Source organism: Kogia breviceps, chromosome 7, assembly GCF_026419965.1.
Source record: "Kogia breviceps isolate mKogBre1 chromosome 7, mKogBre1 haplotype 1, whole genome shotgun sequence".
Lineage (NCBI taxonomy): Eukaryota > Metazoa > Chordata > Mammalia > Artiodactyla > Physeteridae > Kogia > Kogia breviceps.
The window spans coordinates 70,960,996-70,979,651 of NC_081316.1; positions in this window are offsets into that span (position 1 = coordinate 70,960,996).

An 18,656-nucleotide genomic window follows, 5' to 3' on the forward strand; every position below is an offset into this window, starting at 1 on the left:
CTAGTTGAAAGCAAATGCTTGGTATATTCAGTTTCAAAATTGGAGGCTGCTTTGGCCTCATAAATAGGAAATCTTTTAAATATAGGATGAGAGCTCAGATACTACTAGGTAATCACAAAGGATGAAAATGCGCAGTGAAGTCCACCCCTTGATCTGTCCTACACTAATATTCACCATTCTTCTATACTTACACTCCTAAAACAAATGCTCCTACATGCCATAATGTAACCAACCATTCCCGGTTCCACTGAAAACATGCTCATCCTTTGTCCTAGTATTAAAAAACTAGTCAGTCAAAGTCTTGTTATTATTTGTTGCTTCCATTCCAAGGCCAGGATCTCTGTTGATGTCTCTTCTCTTCTGGTCATGTCATAATTCCATCTTCCATTCAATAACCTATAACCTATGGATTAATTTGTAAAGACAACCATATCAAACAAATATAAAATAGTGGGAAAGGGAAGAATTGGAAAGAGGACAATTAGTTCAACGGTTGAGGATACATAATAAAAGAAAATATTGGTAGATGCTACCATCTTATGTCTGCAAATGATCGTGAAACTTTGTAGTAGGCTGAAAAAACACTCTCCAGAGATATGTCCACACAATAATCCCTGAAACCTATAAACGTTACCTTATATAGAAAGAGGGTCTTTGTAGATGCAATTAAATTAAGGATTTTGAGATGAGGACATTATCCTAGATTATCAATGTGAGCACCAAATCCAGTCACAATTGTTCATATAAGAGAGAAGTTGAGGAAAACTTGACACAGACAGAAGAGGAAAAGTCAGTATGACCATGAAGGCAGATTGGAATGATGCTGCCCCAAGCCATGGAGTATCAGCAGCCACCCGAAGCTGCAAGAGACAAGGAACAGATTTGTCCTTAGAGTCGCCAGAGGGAACATGGCCCTGCTAACACCTTGATTTCAGCCCAGTGAAGCTGGCTTCGGCTTCTGTGCTCCAAAACTTTAAGATAATAAATTTCAGATGTATGTGAAAATTTATTACATCAGCCACAGGAAACTAATCCAAAGCTGCAGTAGTATTTAGGATTTCCCATCTCCATTATCAGGCCTAGGAGTCTGTAATTCTCAGGAGAGAAATATTCCTCAGGAGATTCTGGATATTAGCCAGATTTTTAAACTACTTCTCTGATAACAGCAGCATCTGTTGAAGGGGTCATTTCTTCACCACTCCTGATATTTCCTTCTACAAGGAGGATATCCTCATCATTTTAACACTTCTGACTTGTCTACTTTCTCACTTACTGATGAATTTAGAGGGAGAAGCTGGGCATGCATAGTTCAATCCCTTTCTTTTTCTGCTCTTTTGGGAGCTAACTGCCTGCATGGAGGTTTTTACAGTTGGGGAGTTTGCTTTTAAATGCTGCAACCTGCACAAGAGGCTTCTAAGTCCAGTGTTTTTACTTTTGTGGGTGATTATAGGTTAAGAAGGCTAATTCCACAGGCAGAACTTGATCCATGGGTGGTTTCAGAGAAATGGCAACTAGAGTCCACTTGGGCCTCAGCAAAGACACTGGAGTCCATGGGTCTTCTCAATGGCAGGACATCTGGTGTAGGTGAGAGGACCTCAGATGGAGGCAGTTCACACAGGGGCTGGCAAACAAACTCTGACTTCTCTGTCCTCAGCAAAGCTCTGGGTCTTTAGTAGATACAGGTAGCTTCAGGGTATTGGCAAAGCAGTTCAACATTCAGCTACACATTGGTTTGATTAATGTACACTTCTCACTTATAATCTTCGAGAGGTAAAAATCCACATTGTTTTTCAGTAGTTCCAGGATAGAACCCAGAAGAGCAGAGGTTGTTACTGAGGCAGTGGCCTCATGGAAGTATGAACAGGTCTGTCCTAAAGACGGCTGATCTCCTCCCATGACGAGGATAGGCCACCCTTGGTTAACCACAGGCTTACTGTTCCAGTCGCTGGATTGGACTGGAGACGGGGATGGGGGTGGAGGGAAGGGAGTGAGGTCACTGTGTCGTCACTCCTGATATTTCCTTCCTGGGTGGAAGCCTACAGCCACAATGCAGTGCCCACCAGCTCACCTACTCCCCTGATTGATGAGTTGGAAGGGGTACGTGGTCATGCCTAGCCCTTCCCTGTGCTCCCCCTTCTCTTTTGGGAGCTGTCTGCCTGCAGGGAGCACATATTACCCCTCTCCCCAGCCTGTGCTGGAAGCCATGGTGGTGGGGCAAGCTGCCTAATGCTTGGGAGCTAGCGGACATGTGAGATTTCCCAATATCAGCTTAACAAAAGAGATACCTTGATCCCACCTGCCTTATTTCTTTGCTTTATTTTTCAATTGCTTCAGAACACAGGAAAGGAAGAGGGGAAGTGGATTAAGAGATTCGAATATACTAGATGGAAAAGGAAGGCACTTAAAACAAAAACTGGTTACAGACCTTCTCATTTTACAGATTTCTAAACTTTATAGGAAATCAGTGATGTCTCAAATGCATTTCTCTGAGAACTACTATTTGGATCCCCCTCAAAGGCCCCAGGAACATATAACATAAGAACAGAGCCCTTAATTTCTCAGTAGAACTATTTCTGTAACACAATATAGACCTTTTATCCATAGGCTGATTTTTTAATTTTTGGAGCCTATGGAGTTTTACATGAAATGTGTTCATTATAAATTATGGGATACAGTGATCAGGCAAATTTCAGACCTACTAATTTAGTGAAATAAAGAAACTGCAGCATATCTTGTCTATGGTAAGCATAAAACAGGGACTTTCCATTGGTCCTCAACGTGCAGCAGATTTGGAGTCAGGCATGAGTCCACATCCTGGAGCTACACTTACTGGCTGTGACAAGTTGCTTAATTCCTCATCTGTTTGCCCATATGTGTAAAATGGGGGACAGTAATGACTCTGTTTTACAGTTGTTGTGAGGACAAACTTTAGTGAGATCGTGAACTTTTAATCTGAATACCCACATTCCTCACCAGCTTGTGAGTATAAATATAGTCACAGTAATATCGGTGTCCAAATTTTTTAATCCCAGTATATAGAATTTCAGGACCTCAGCCCTTCTCTCAAATTCTTGTGAGATTTTCTTTTCTTTTCGGTTTTCTCAACTCTTGAATTCCTCCTTTTCCCTTTGTAATTAATAAGTATTTCATAAAGGAAGTATTTTGAGACCATGCAAATATCTCAATTGTCATTAAGCTATCTATTTTTAATTTGCATGTGTATGGACTAATGGAGTCCTATGTTATTCAATTAAATTATGCTACCATCATTATTTATTTTGATACTCAAAGTGCTCCAAATTTGGTCAGCAGGATCCCTTCAAGCTAGTTATTGCATCTTTTTACCAGTCTCTGTTATTCTTTAAACAATTCCTTACTCTCTAGCCAAACAAGATATTTCAGGCTTCTCTTGTACTTTGCCTTCCCCATCCCAGGAATTAGTCATTTCTCCAAGGAGCCCTGGTCCCTTTGAGGAGAGAATGATATTTAGAAGCCAAGATCTAGGTGCTAGTTGTGTTTATTACTATTGGGGTGCCACAGCTCCAGGACTCCTTCATTGGATAAAGCTAGATGTAGATGTACATACAATCATACACATGCATATATACGCTTGTATATGTGTATATATATACAACTATGCATATTTCTCTGTCTATATAAATTGAAAACCATGAGTTCACACTAGTACCTCCAATCCCAATCCAACACCTAGTTTTTTGTTTCTCTTCCCTTACTTATAATGCCATTCTCTGACTTTGGAAAACCTAGCTCCCGTTATCCTTACAATATTTACTGAATTAATTTATCCTCCTGTATGTAACAAACCTCCTGTATGCCTTGCTATTCTAGACCTCATACAGATGCCCTTTTCACACCTCTCAGCCTCCAACACCCTTCACTGGGCTGCCATCACTCACATCCCTGCATGGACACCCTCCTCACCTCCCTCATGCTCAAGTACACCGTGCTGGGCTCCCCCACTGATAGATACTTCCTCATCCCATTTGGGCTTTATATCCTGCTCTGGACCACCACAGATTTCCCCCCACTAGCACAGATGCCTACCTTTCCTTGATTTCACCCAATGAAATGGTTTCTGAATTAAATTGTTTGAAAAAGGAAAAGAAAGGGAAAAAGAAAAAAAGAGGAACAATAAGGAATTTAATCTTTGAGATAGTGCTTTGATAAGAAATGTGAGTAAGTAGATATTAAAAGTCTCAAAATTTTTGCTGAAAGGTGGGCAAGATGTTTAGATATTACATCTCTCAGCTGCCAATGAGATGGCCTATATATGTGGACTGTAACATAAATATGTCTGTGTATGTCTCACGCTCAACCATCCCCCTGCTTTTTCCATTATGATCACCCTCACTCCCACCGGTATCCCATGCCCACTGTCACCTTCAATGCTTCTGGCAAAGACTGGTACAAATAGGAAACTTAGGAAATCAGTATAGACAAAGATCTTTACTGTTTTTCCTCCTTATTCTAAGATAGGTTTATAAAGATCCAGACAAAAAGAGAATATGGTGACAACTCTTGAGATAATAATACAGAAACGGTTTTCAGTATTCAAAATATATTTACTACTCATTTACTATGCTTAATGCAAGTGGCAAGATGGCTCCTGTTTTGCTCTGTGCAAGATCCATCAGCAGGAAAAATGAATGAAGGGAAAATAGAAGTATTTTAAAAACGGAAGTAACTTGTTGTTAGAAGGTGCTTTTGAGGTCCTAATCTGGTCTGCTGAATATTTCTATTAGGAGGAAGCACATTGCCTCCACTTTTCAGCTAACTCCAAGACTTGGATCTCAGGGTGAGCTGTTATGTACCCCCTCGGAACTTCTGTCTCTCCACTGATCCCAGCTCACTCCTCTGCAGTCACGCAGAAAAAGTTTAAGAACCCTGTAGGTATTCAAAGACAGCTATTAGGTGCCTCCACCTGAGTCTTTAATATGCCTGCTTTCTTAACCTATTCCTTATATGATGTGTTTTGAGCACCTCTTACCTTCTGATTCTGCTCTGTAGAGGTTCCAGTTATGAACACTATTTTTTAAAATTTATTTATTTTATTTGTTTTATTTTTGGCTGCACTGGGTCTTTGTTGCTGTGTGTGGGCTTTTCTCTAGCTGCGGTTCGCGGCGGCTACTCTTTGTTGTGGTGGGCGGGCTTCTCATTGCGTTGGCTTCTCTTGTTGTGGAGCACAGGCTCTAGGCACGCGGGCTTCAGTAGTTGTGGCTCACAGGCTCTAGAGCACAGGGTCTGTAGTTGTGGCACGTAGGTTTAGTTGCTTGCCGGCATGTGGGATCTTCCCCGACCAGGACTCAAACCCATGTCCCTTGCACTGGCAGGCGGATTCTTAACCACTATGCCACCAGGGAAGCCCAATGACCACTTTCTTTTTTTTTTTTTTTTTTCTTTTTTGTGGTACGCGGGCCTCTCACTGTTGTGGCCTCTCCCGTTGCGGAGCACAGGCTCCAGACACGTAGGCCCAGCGGCCATGGCTCACGGGCCCAGCCGCTCCGCTGCATGTGGGATCCTCCCGGACCAGGACACGAACCCGTGTCCCCTGCATCGGCAGGCGGACTCAACCACTGCGCCACCAGGGAAGCCCAGGGAAGCCCCCAATGACCACTTTCAAATACAGACTTTAGAGCTGGTCACAACAGTGCAGGTGTGTTTCGATCAGTGCTGAGATCAATGAAGCATTTGAGCTGGCACATCATCTCCTGCGTCCAATCCCAGAATACATGCAAGACAGCAATCTCATGCCATGTAAGGCTGGTCCCTCTGCTTCTAGACAGTGTCTATTCAGAAGCAAATTGTCAAGCAAAGAAGCCAAGGAACTCCCGCTCCTCAGTGTGGCCCCCTCAAGAGCTTACTACAGCTCCCAATTCCACTGATTAGGGTTAAGTCTTGAATAATTTTAATGGCAAATATGATAGGAGTGGCAGTGTATTTCATCTCTTTGGTCCATTTTACCTTATTTTTCAAATTCATCTAATTTTTTCCAACCTCAGTTCTGGCCTCCATTTTCCCACTATTGAGTTATTGCTACATCAAGCTATTGGGATCCCACTGCCTCTAGGTTTATACACCAAGGCCAGAGTAAGCCCTCTGAAATTAATAATGTCATCCCCTTTCTTAAGAACTTTAAGTAGTTTGCCATCACTCTTAGCCTTCTGAACATGACTTACAAGGCCCAACATGACAAAAGTCTCTATCCTGCTTTATCTTTCTTTACCCTTTACCCACCCAGCCTTGTGTCTGATGATTAAGCCATGCCAATCTTTCACAAGTTTGCCTAAACATGGCCATGTTCTCTTTCAATTTCAGGTCTTTGAACCTGCTGTTTTATTTCCTGGAACTCTCTCCCTCTACTATCCTGTCCTCTTCACCTGGCCTTCTCTTTCTCAGTCTTTAGGACACCAGAGTTCCCCTCTCCTGGGAATCCTTCCCTGACTCCCCACACCTAGCGTTTCCCTCCCATCCTCTTCCCTTAGCACACTGCATGGTATGTCTATCATCACATTTATCCAAAGTCTTTCTCAAGACGGTAGGCCAGGAAGTCCACAACTAAGTGATCAGAGTGGGTACAATCTATATGCCTTGAATTGACCAAAGAAAAGTAGTCAGACAACCAGCATATACCCAATTTCTACCCTTAGAATCCTTTGGCCTTGAAGAGTAGAAAAAAAGGAACAGCCTTTCTCTACTGAGTTTGAGAATAGAACAAAATTAGTAGGGTAGAAAACCCAGAAATCTGATAGAAAACAAATGAATATTTAAAAATAATAATGGTAAAATATAGTTTGAGTTGCAAATGGTGGTATCTGGCAAATCCCAGGAACTGAGTCATCAGCACTTTCAATCACCCATGAATGCTACAATTTGGAGTGGTCTGGCCTTTTTTAGAAACGTGTAATCAGCTCTGGGTCTAAACCTAGATGATGGGTGTTGACCTGAGCAGAGGACCAAAAAGAGAGGAAACAACAGTGTATTTTCTTTCTGGAAAGGAAACACTATGTTGAAAGAATGAAGGAATGGAGTCACTTATTTAGAAGAAGAGTACATGAAAATGTAATGAGATGAAGAAAAATCTCAGTCACCAAAATCTCTGTTAGAGAAAGCATTGTATTTGTCATAGAGTAACTGTCTGAATTAACCACTATTAGTCAAAGGTAAGAATCACCCGCAGGCTGCAGGTGCATGCTCGAGAAACCAGAATCATTGCTAAGTTTTTCTGTATGGCCGGGAAGTGAAGGATTTAAAGTTGTCTTTGAAAAGAGAAGAAGAAAGAGATCAGAGAAAGGGAAATGTCAGAAGTGGCAAGAAACGGAAGAACTGAGAACAGATGTATCTGTTAAAACATAACCACAAAAGGCTTAAGTGAAATATTATTTATTCAAAAAAATCTTTGGACTTCTGTGTGTCCTTCTTTTCTTGGGTATTTCGAAAGAAAATTATAAGGTAAGCAAATGTTTGCAGAAGTTCAAACTCCTGTCTCTTTAGAGACAGAGACTAAAGACCTTTTGAGACCTTCTCAGTCCTGTGATTCTATGACATTTCATCTAATCAAGAGCATGATTAAACCTGAAGAGCTATAATAAAAACAAACCTTAGGTGTAATTATAATATCCAAAAGGGCCTGCTTGGTCTCTTTTGCTGCTGCTTCTTGTATTTTCAACAGTTTCAAACTGCAAATTAGCATTTTTTAAAAGATCCTGCGTTCCCAAGGGGAAAAAAGTAAATGCTTCTGAATTCAGAGCACAATTCTGGTTCCAAGTCAATATTTTTGTTGCTGCTATAATTTATTTGACACAGTATATATTTTCTAATCTGTTCTCTGCAGTTTGTATTAGATCGTATGGGGCTAGGAAATCAAAGATGAGTGAAATATGATTTCTGCTTTTAGAGATCTCATAATATAATGTGGGAAACAGAAATACAATAAATAACCCAAATGAAAGGGGGTAAGTACTGAAATGGAGTTATATGAAAATGCTACCTAATAAAAATTCTTACTTCAGACATGAAAAATATAGCCACTGAAAATATTCAGCATTGTTCTTTGTAGTACTATCATATCCTGTTATCCTGATGGGAACATGGCAATGGCAACTATATCAAACCTCTATGGAGACAAACAACAAAACTACATTGATCGATAATAATACCAAATGACGCCAAATAGTCTCTGAACAAAAAGTTGGAATATAATTCTTTAAGGGCTACCAGCCAGGTGTTCAGATTATTTTGCAGTGTAAGCCAAAGGATCGCCTCACTGTTCAAGAGGTCAAATAGGATTAGAAGATACAAAATACCCCAGGAAAAGTCAACCCTTAAGATATATGGCTCATTGCCACCACTGCCATTTCATTCAGATGAAATCAGGGTAAGGTGAACATCAAGGAGAAGGAAATTATAAAAGGGCAACTTGCCACTTTCTCAGGCTAGTGTACAGAAGTAGAGAATGACTTTGATTTGATGATGGTCTTGGGGAAAAATAAATGCAAATGCTTTAGATCATTTAGCCCCACCAGCTAAGTCATGGTTTCATGCCCACCACTGTCAGCTTTACCTTGAGACTTGGATACCACAAGACACTCTTACTTGCCACTGTCTATTAATGACTCTAACCTCTGTTCCTTGCACCAAAAGACTCTAAAACCAACTAGCTATTTGCAGATAAAGAAATTACTTCCCTTGATTTAAAATAAGTGGTTAACATTTGAAAGACTTTCTGAGAAAAAATTAGTATTACTTAAGAATGTGAAAACACAGCTGAGTTTGCTTTCCTAATTAAAACCATGCATTATAATTAATGTGTGAAGCAACACTTTGGTACCTTTTCTTTCTCATTTCACTCTTTACTCATTCCTCTTTAATAAAAATTGGGGGTGGGGGAGGGGGCACATCTGATTTTAAATGACACATGCTAGAATTTTTCAAAATTCAATGCTCCAGGGAAAAAGGAACAGGTGAAATGAGAAATTACAGACAAAGTCTGTAACTCTTAATATACAACAGAGCAACAAGCTTTGAGGGAAATAGAGCCAACTGCAATGACAAAATGAAAAATAAAAGTGTTAACTAAAATTAAATTTCCCTTGAATTCAATCTCCAAGAAGAAAGAAAGAAAGAGAGAAAGAAAGAAAAAGAGAGAGAAAGAAAGAAATCATTCGAATGAGTGATGAGTGTGTATAACTTCAGCTAAAGTCCAGTCCATCATTGGTTTTTCAGTGACTGTTGAAAAGAAGACCTACCTTACAATAAGTACATTTGTTTTGAGTGACTACTTTTCTCATTATAATAATAGAATATTCAGAGTTAAAAGGCAGACATTTTCTTTTAAAACAGCAACCAGGGAAATGAGACATGAGAATGAAATCTAGACACTTCTCACTTGAGCAGAAAAAAAAAAAAGATGACATGGTTTAGGAAAAAAAAAAAAAAGTAAAAAAATAAGGCCAAAAGAAACAGCGCCTACATAAGGAGAACCCAGGAGCACGCTGTAGACTCAGCCCTAGTGGCTGGAGGTGATAAGGACATGTCAGAAGCTTCTTTCTGTTCCCCATGGACTCCAGTTTCTCAAGAATGCACATTTTCAGCTAGAGCCACAATTCTATTCTTGATACTAGAATCAATAGAAGAAGGTACACAAAAACAAGAAAAACCAGGAAGTTAAAGTTGCAAGTACAGGCAGGGTTAAAACCCTCACTTCTGCAAGGTAAAGTCCAGGTACTTAATGGAATGCAGAAGACACCCTGTGACTAGCCCCCCAGCCTCCTCTGCCTTGTGTTTTGCCCCACTGCCTCTTGCACAAACCAGGCCATCTCAGATATCCCACTTTCTAAAGTGCCACCTTTCTTTTCTTTTGCCCAGTTCACTGCTGCCCATCCCACCACACTCAGGAAGCTTGCCCTGACCTCTGCAATAATTCCATAAAAATCACAACCTATGTCTGCCTTGACTCCTGTTTTATAATTGCTCTTTTGAATTGCTGTCTGTTAAACCAGATAGTGAGCTCCCCAAGGACAGAGCTGGGTCATGTTTACTACAATATCACTAGTGCAGGCGTGTGGCCATTTGTTAGGAGAATGAGTAACTGGGAGAGTTGTAAACTTTTATCAGCTATTCTTTCAACTTTTGTTGGCAAAAACTTCCTAAGCAATGTTCCAGAGAACTTTGTGGGGCCGACCGGGAAGGGATGGGGGTGGGGAGGAAATGCACAGTGAGCCCTGTGTCCTAGACAAAGAGATGCTTTTCAATTGTGGGAGTCGTTGGGCGAAGGTAGGGTTGATAAATTTAGAATATGTTTTAAAGATTGGGAAGGAGAAAAGTATGAGAGAAAAGAAAACCAGAGGGTACTCTTATAGCCACTCATTCAGCTGTACATATTTGTCTAGTCCTTCTAAGCATGCTTGAAGGGATTCAAGTCAAGAGGGAGTGATACTGAGAAGCTTTATAGATAAATTATATCTTATAATAATTATTATGTTAAGTTATAATTGGATGTTATATATGTGTACATAATATATAATAATAGCAAACATTTATCCAGCACTTTCTACAATTCAGGTATCATGCTAAGCCTTTATATACACTATCTCATTTGATTCACATAACTCAATGTATTACGTTTTAATATCCTCATTTCTTAATTAGAGAAACCGAATCTCAGAAGGGTAAATTACCTTACCAAAGATCACAGGTTGTAAGTGCCTGCTTATCTGGCATATATGTAAGTAATTGAAGAAATCAATAACTTAATTTAACTGAAATTTCCCATCATTATGCATAAGCAGACTTGTCCAAATGGTAGATATTCTTAAAAAAAGTTTCAGGACTATTGTCTTGTTATCAAAACATCACCTACGTCTCAAGTGGGCCAATAATTCCTTCCCCAAATGGAATGTTGGCCTTGTTTAGATTCCGGTTAATAGTGAGTCATAACTAGTGAATTTGTTTCCTTTGAATATGCCCCAAATTATTAGGGAAATGTTTATAAAACAAAATTAAGGTTTTATTTAACTATCATTTTTGTCTTAAGAAAACATTTATTGACATAAGTACTTTGGGATTATAGAATGGAGGGATCAGTAGTTCTGCCTTCATAGACATTAAAATAAAATTATTTGAGAAGCTTGATAAATGCAAAATACATTTTTAATTCCTGGGAACACTGAACAGGAAACCCTGTGGTTGTTTTATTGTGTGCTCCTGAATTACTATAATTATGTGGTTTAAGACAACTAGCTTCTATTTATATACACCTCTTTTAAATCACTGATACCCGCACTGCACTTTATTCACAATTTTTCCTCATTTAAAAACACAAATCTTTGTATTTCGTGATGTCTTTATTCTATTAGAATCCTCACTGAAGATTTTGAAATGACCACATTTGCAGAATTTCAGTATTTAAAATATATTTTTTTCTTCTTTAGACAGAAACATTAAACATAATAATGGGCGCTGAGGAGCAATAAAACTAAAAGGCTAAAATCAAATTATTTTAAGTCATTATTATTAAATTTATTTTAAATTCAGTTCATGGTGTAAGTTTTATTGAGTTCTGTCCTTTCTCACAGAAATCATGGCTGACGGTTCTGCCATCACATAATCCTGCACCCTTTGTCTTCCTTGTACTTCCCTTTCTCAGATGAAACATTTTCTAGTTGGCTGAGAGCTTCCAGTAGTCTGCCTTCATAGCTACCTCAGAGAAGGAAAGGCTCTGCCCGTCCAATTCCAAATTGAAGGATTTCATTGTTTTTGCTATACTGCCCTAAAGTTCACTGGAAAGGCTGGATTTGTGGGCCTGGCTGGCAAGCCTCCCATATGTTCCCTTTTATGTTCACTGGAGCCCTAGAAGATTCTTAAGAAATGCTCTCCACCCCCACCTCCCGCCACCCACAATTATGCTCAGTGTTGATGCAATCCAAACCATACAGAGCACAGTATTTGTAGATGTAGTGGATGTTATGGTGCAATGTCTAGATGCTCCTCTGAACTAAAGGATTATTCCCCTGGCTGTTTGGAGCACTGCAGATGACAGCCCTCAATTCTTAGCCCTTTTCTGAACTGCTTCAACTGAAGAGATTTTGCCTCTTCCAAGGCAAACCACATCCTTATTACATGTGTGGGTTATAAGGCAAATCAATCATGCTCCAACTCAGGACAACTTTGAAGGACCCTCCAAAGCTGTCCATGGGATGCTGACACCATCCTGAGACTATATCACAGCTCAGCTTCTCCACCTGCTTAATCCTGCTTCTTTCCCTTCCCTTCCCTTCCACAGTTGGTGGTCACAAGAGCACTCCCCCATAACTTCCTACACTCTCATGTCCACTACAGAGTGTGCTACTAGGGGAACCCCATCTGTAACAATGGACAAATTCTTACTTTGATGTAAGTACCACAAAAATTAACATGTTAGATATGTCAACTCCAAATCATATTATGTTTAACCTTTTACTAAAGTCTAAAGAAACTACTAGGTTTACAAAAAAGCAGGGGTAGCTATACTCATATCAGACAAAGTGGACTTTAAAAGAAAAACTATAACAAAAACAGCAGGGCATTGTATAACGATAAAGGGATCAATAAAGAAGAGGATATTATGTTTGTTAACATATATGTGCCTAATAATGCTAATTATTAGAGAAATACAAATCAAAACAACTAGCAGATACCACCTCACACCTGTCAGAAAGTTCACAAATAACAAATGCTAGTGAGGATGTGGAGAAAAGGGAATTCCCACTGTTGGTGGGAATGTAAATTGGTGCAACCACTATGGAAAACAGTATGGAGGTTCCTCAAAAAACTAAAAGTAGAACTACCACATGACCCAACAATTCCACTCCTGGGATATATCCGGGAAAAAGTGAAAACACTAATTCAAAAAGATCCCTGCACCCGTGTTCACAGTAGCACTATTTACAATAGTCAATATGTGGAAGCATCATAAGTGTCCATCAACAATTGGATAAAGAAGATGTAGTATACATATACAATAGAATATTAATCAGCCATAAAAGATAATAAAATTGTGGCATTTGCTGTAGTGTGGATGGACCTAAAGAATATTACACTTAGTGAAATTAGTCAAATACTGCATGTTATCACTTATATGTGGAGTCAAAAACATAATACAAATGAATGTATATAGCAAAACAGAAACAGACTCACAGATATAGAGAATAAACTAGTGGTTACCAAAGGGGAATGGGAAAGGGGGGAGGGGCAAATTAGGGGTATGGGATTAAGAGATACAAACCGCTATGTATAAAATAGATAAGCAACATGGATATATTGTACAGCACATGGAATTACAGTCTTTATCTTGTAAGAACTTTTAATGGAGTATAAACTATAAAAATACTGAATCACTATGCTGTACACCTGAAAATAATATAATATTGTAAATCATCTATACTTCAATCTAAAAAAATAAATAAATGGACGGGCAGGCTAAGAGAGATGTGTAGGTGGGTGTCCCTGACTGAGAGAACAAAATAGGGAAGAAAGAGCAGGATTACAGCTCATGGCACAATTCAGGGGTGATGAGGAGTTCATTACAGTTATGCAAAGGCTGTAATGAGAGACACTGGGAAAAGAGGCTGAAGATGGCAGGTCCAGGACAGGAATGTCATGCAAAGGATTATGAGCATTTTCTTAGAGGCCAAGTAGAGCCATTGAAAGATTTTATGTACATGCTAATATGATTATATTTTATTTTTTTAATGTTACTTTGGTAAGAGGATAGTTTGGGTAAGAATGTTACAAGACTGATGCAGAGAGACTGGTAAGGAAGCTATTTTAATAATCCAAGTAAGAAATAATGAAAGCCTGAACAGAGACAGTGTAGGAGGAAAGAAGAAAACAGACTCCAAAGACACTGCAAAGAAAGACTTCACAGGACTTAGCCGTTTAGAAATGGAGATTATGTTCTTTAAATATTTTATACATATATGTTTAATATTATATTTTAATTTTTTTTTTTTTTTGCAGTACGCGCGTCTCACACTGTTGTGGCCTCTCCCATTGCGGAGCACAGGCTCCGGACATGCAGGCTCAGCGGCCATGGCTCACGGGCCCAGCCGCTCCGTGGCATGTGGGATCTTCCCGGACCGGGGCATGAACCTGTGTCCCCTGTATCGGCAGGCGGACTTTCAACCACTGAGCCACCAGGGAAGCCCTAAATATTTTTGAAATAACACTGATAATCTCTAGATTGTAGAATTGTGGGTGATCTTTAATTTACTTACTTTATAATCTTTTTTTTTTGATAAATAATGGGCATGGGTTTTGTAAAATTTTTGTAATAACAAAAAAATATTATTAAAAATAAGTAAAGATAAGACTTCCATGGTGGTGCAGTGGTTAAGAATCCGCCTGCCAGTGCAGGGGACATGGATTCGATCCCTGGTCCGGGAAGATCCCACATGCCTCAGAGCAACTAGGCCAGTGCGCCACAACTACTGAGGCCACGCTGCCTAGAGCCCGTGCTCCTCAACAAGAGAAGCCACCACAAAGAGAAGCCTGCACACCGCAACGAAGAATAGCCCCCGCTCACAGAAACTAGAGAAAGACCACGTGCAGCAGTGAAGACCCAGAAGCAGCCCAAAAAAAAGTAAAGACAACCCAGTACAAATTAGCACAGCTAGCCCACAACTGTAACAGCTCCTTTACTTTGCAGTGAAAATTGATTTGTATAATTTTTGCCTCTGAGTCCTTGTGGGATATCTTTTTAATTCAAACAGAAAGTCACAAAAATTATAAACATCCTCATCAGTTCACTCAGTCCCATGTAATTAATTTTTTTTTCATCTTGATCTTTTGTTAGCACTTTTATGAATTCATCAGTTTTCCATTAGAATTCTGAAAATGCTCATTCATTCAGTTCAGCAGTATAGTCAGTTAGCAGAAACCTGTACTTGTCAGAATCTTTTCCATGAATTCCTTGAAGATGAAACCCTTTTATAGGAACATATTTGCAAAAGCTTCAGATTACACCCAGAACTGTCTGTAAATGACAAAAGGCTTAAAAATGACCACGGTTAAAGATTTGATGAAAGTTCATAATAATGCAATTGACAAGGAAATGTAGTTATTTCTGAGATATCCATTTTAAAGTAATAACTAGAATTATGACTTATAACATTATACCAGAACATATAAGATTTTTAGAAATTTCATGTAATGTCTGAAACATTTATATTAACATATTTCCATACAAATAACTCAAAGAAAGTTTAATATTAGTTGTTTTTGTTTGTTGGTTGGTTGGTTTTTTTATACCACAGGTTCTTATTAGTCATCAATTTTATATACATCAGTGTATACATGTCAGTCCCAGTCACCCAGTTCAGCACACCACCATCCCCACTCCACCACGGTTTTCCCCCCTTGGTGTCCATACTTGGTGTTTATTCTCTACTTCTGTGTCTCAACATCTTCCCTGCAAACTGGTTCATCTACCATTTTTCTAGGTTCCACATTCATGCGTTAATATATGATATTTGTTTTTCTCTTTCTGACTTACTTCAATCTGTATGACAGTCTCTAGATCCATCCATGTTCCAACAAATGACTCAATTTCATTCCTTTTTATGGCTGAGTAATATTCCATTGTATATATATGCCACATCTTCTTTATCCATTCATCTGTTGATGGGCATTTAGGTTGCTTCCATGACCTGGCTAGTGTAAATAGTGCTGCAATGAACATTGGGGTGCATGTGTCTTTTTGAATTCTGGTTTTCTCTGGGTGTATGCCCGATAGTGGGATTGCTGGATCATATGGTAATTCTATTTTTAGTTTTTTAAGGAACCTCCATACTGTTCTCCAGAGTGGCTGTATCAATTTACATTCCCACCAACAGTGCAAGAGGGTGCCCTTTTCTCCACACCCTCTCCAGCATTTCTTGTTTGTAGATTTTCTGATGATGCCCATTCTAACTGGTGTGAGGTGATACCTCATTGTAGTTTTGATTTGCATATCTCTAATAATTAGTGATGTTGAGCAGCTTTTCATGTGCTTCTTGGCCATCTGTATGTCTTCTTTGGAGAAATGTCTATTTAGGTCTTCTGCCCATTTTTAGATTGGGTTGTTTGTTTCTTTAATATTGAGCTGCATGAGCTGTTTATATATTTTGGAGATTAATCCTTTGTCCATTGATTCGTTTGCAAATATTTTCTCCCATTCTGAGGGTTGTCTTTTCGTCTTGGTTATGGTTTCCTTTGTTGTGCAAAAGCTTTGAAGTTTCATTAGGTCCCATTTGTTTTTTTGTTTTTTTTTTTTCCATTACTCTAGGAGGTGGAAAAAAGATCTTGCTGTGATTTATGTCAAAGAGTCCAGCCATTTTATTATAACATGTAATAACATGTAACATTACATGTTAACATAGCACATTTTTATAACATTTCCCCCCCCAAAAATAGTGAGAAAAGTGGCATTGTTTCACGTTTTAAGAAAGCTCTTTGATGTCTGGCTTTATAGAAGAAAATTTGTTTCTCGTATCTGCTTGTGCATTTAATCTGTTGCATTACATGTCATATAGTCTCTGAAAAACTACACCATACATGTATGAGAGAATGAGCATAGAGAAGAAAAATAATGCTTAGCAATATAGCAGAATTTAACCTCATGGATCCTGTGAAAGTTCCTCAAGGACCTCCCTGGGTTCCTGGATCACAATATGTGAACCACTGGATTAGATAACAGTACTGTATCCAAAGTTAGTTTCCTGATTTTGACAATTTGACTAAGGTTATGTAATATGTTAACATTTGGAGAATCTGTGTGAAGTGTATATGTGAATTATTTGTACTATTTTTGCAACTCTTTGTAAGCCTGAAATCATTTCAAAACAAAAAATTTAAAAGATAGCAAAAATTAAATAAGTATTTTCATAACTAAAACACCATGGAAGAACAAATAGAGGTATAGGGAATCAGGAATCAAGGATAAATTCCTGATTTCTAGATAGATGTTGGCAGGGTGATAGTGAAATGCTTATCTACCAGTATGGCTGAGTAATGAATCAAAAGGCCATGAGCAACCATGACAGTTCTACCAGGGCATACAGGCTACATACCATCCTGAAGGCTAGTGTCATTGCCAAGCTAGATAATATAAGAGGAGTTATAGGATGGGCCAGGGGTGGAAAAGGCACACTGGAAAACATGATGAGCTTTATTTTGGACTTATTTGAATTTGAGAGGAGAATTAGTCTGAATTTTGAACCCAAGTGACAAAAATCCACACAGAACTGAACTATTGGTTCAGATCAAGTGGAAATTTACCAGAAGACTCACACAATCACAGAAAAAGATGTGTATCTAAACCTCAAGGAGGATGAAACACTTCCAGCTCTCCCCACTCCCTTTCTCCCCTCTCCCCCCTTATCTCCCTCTCATTTCTGCTTTATTTTCTCCTACGGGCACCTGGCATTTCCACCCAGTGGGGGACATGGCTGCAAATAACTTCAGAACCTCACATCTCTGATCCCCAAAAAGGGATCAGTCTCTAAACCCAAATTCAATAATCCTGGAAAACTGGTCTAATTCTTGCCCTTGTGTCACTGATTGGCCCATTCCTACACCAATTAAATGTAGCCAGAAAAATGGGAAACTGTGACTGGCCCAGCAGGGGTCAGGTACCTTTCTCACCTGGAGGAATTTTCTTTCTTCCAGGGAGACACAGCCTAGAAGAAGTTTCATTCAAATTACATATTTGAAAGTATAACTTCCCAGTCAACCAGTGCCACTGCTCTAAGCAGACAATACAGTAGATGCCCGCTACACAGTGCCTATGGAAAGAGAATAAAGTGGAGATTCCAGGAGACTGTTGGATATATCTTAAAAGATACATCATCTGACTATTTTGCATATTGCTGTTGGGGGCAGGGTGGGCTGGAGAACACAGTGTTTTTGGGTGAAGACACACAATGGATATCTTTTAAAATTGTTGCTCTCCATACCCTGCATAGATGTTTAAAATAATTATTTTGAATATATTCAGTATGAAGTATTTTAAAAAGATATGTCATCTGGGTTGATGATAAAAATTGAGGTTTCATCAGCGTATTTGGATCTTGAACTACAGTAATTTATGAGGTTACTCAGAGAAGATGAGAATATATAGAAGAGAATACACAAATAAGATGATTAGTGATGGGCCCTGGAGAAAGCCATTTAAAGACCTGGAAAAGGAAAAGAACTTAAATTAAGGAGACTAGGGAGGAGCACAGGGACATGGGTGTAATGTGGTATAATCTGGCTAAAACGCTGGAATGGGAGCACATAAACTGAGTATGGTAATGATGTCTTTCTCTGTTCAAATGTACTCATAATTTTATTGTTTTTATTACCTAACTTGATAAATTTTTTAGATATTTTGGAATTCAGAGAAAAAATCATTTAATTATTTAATTTTCCCAATTTAGGATGACTTGTTTTGTGTACATTTAAAATTATATCACATTTCTGACCATTGTAATTTTTTCTGGGAATTTGAGAGGTCATATAACTCTCCTTCCTCAATCAGGGCTAGACCAAGGCTAAGCTAATATTTAGCCTGATGATTTGGCAACTTTCAAATCTATACTCTTTGAAGATTTCTTCAATGCTTAGTTAAAGGACATCAG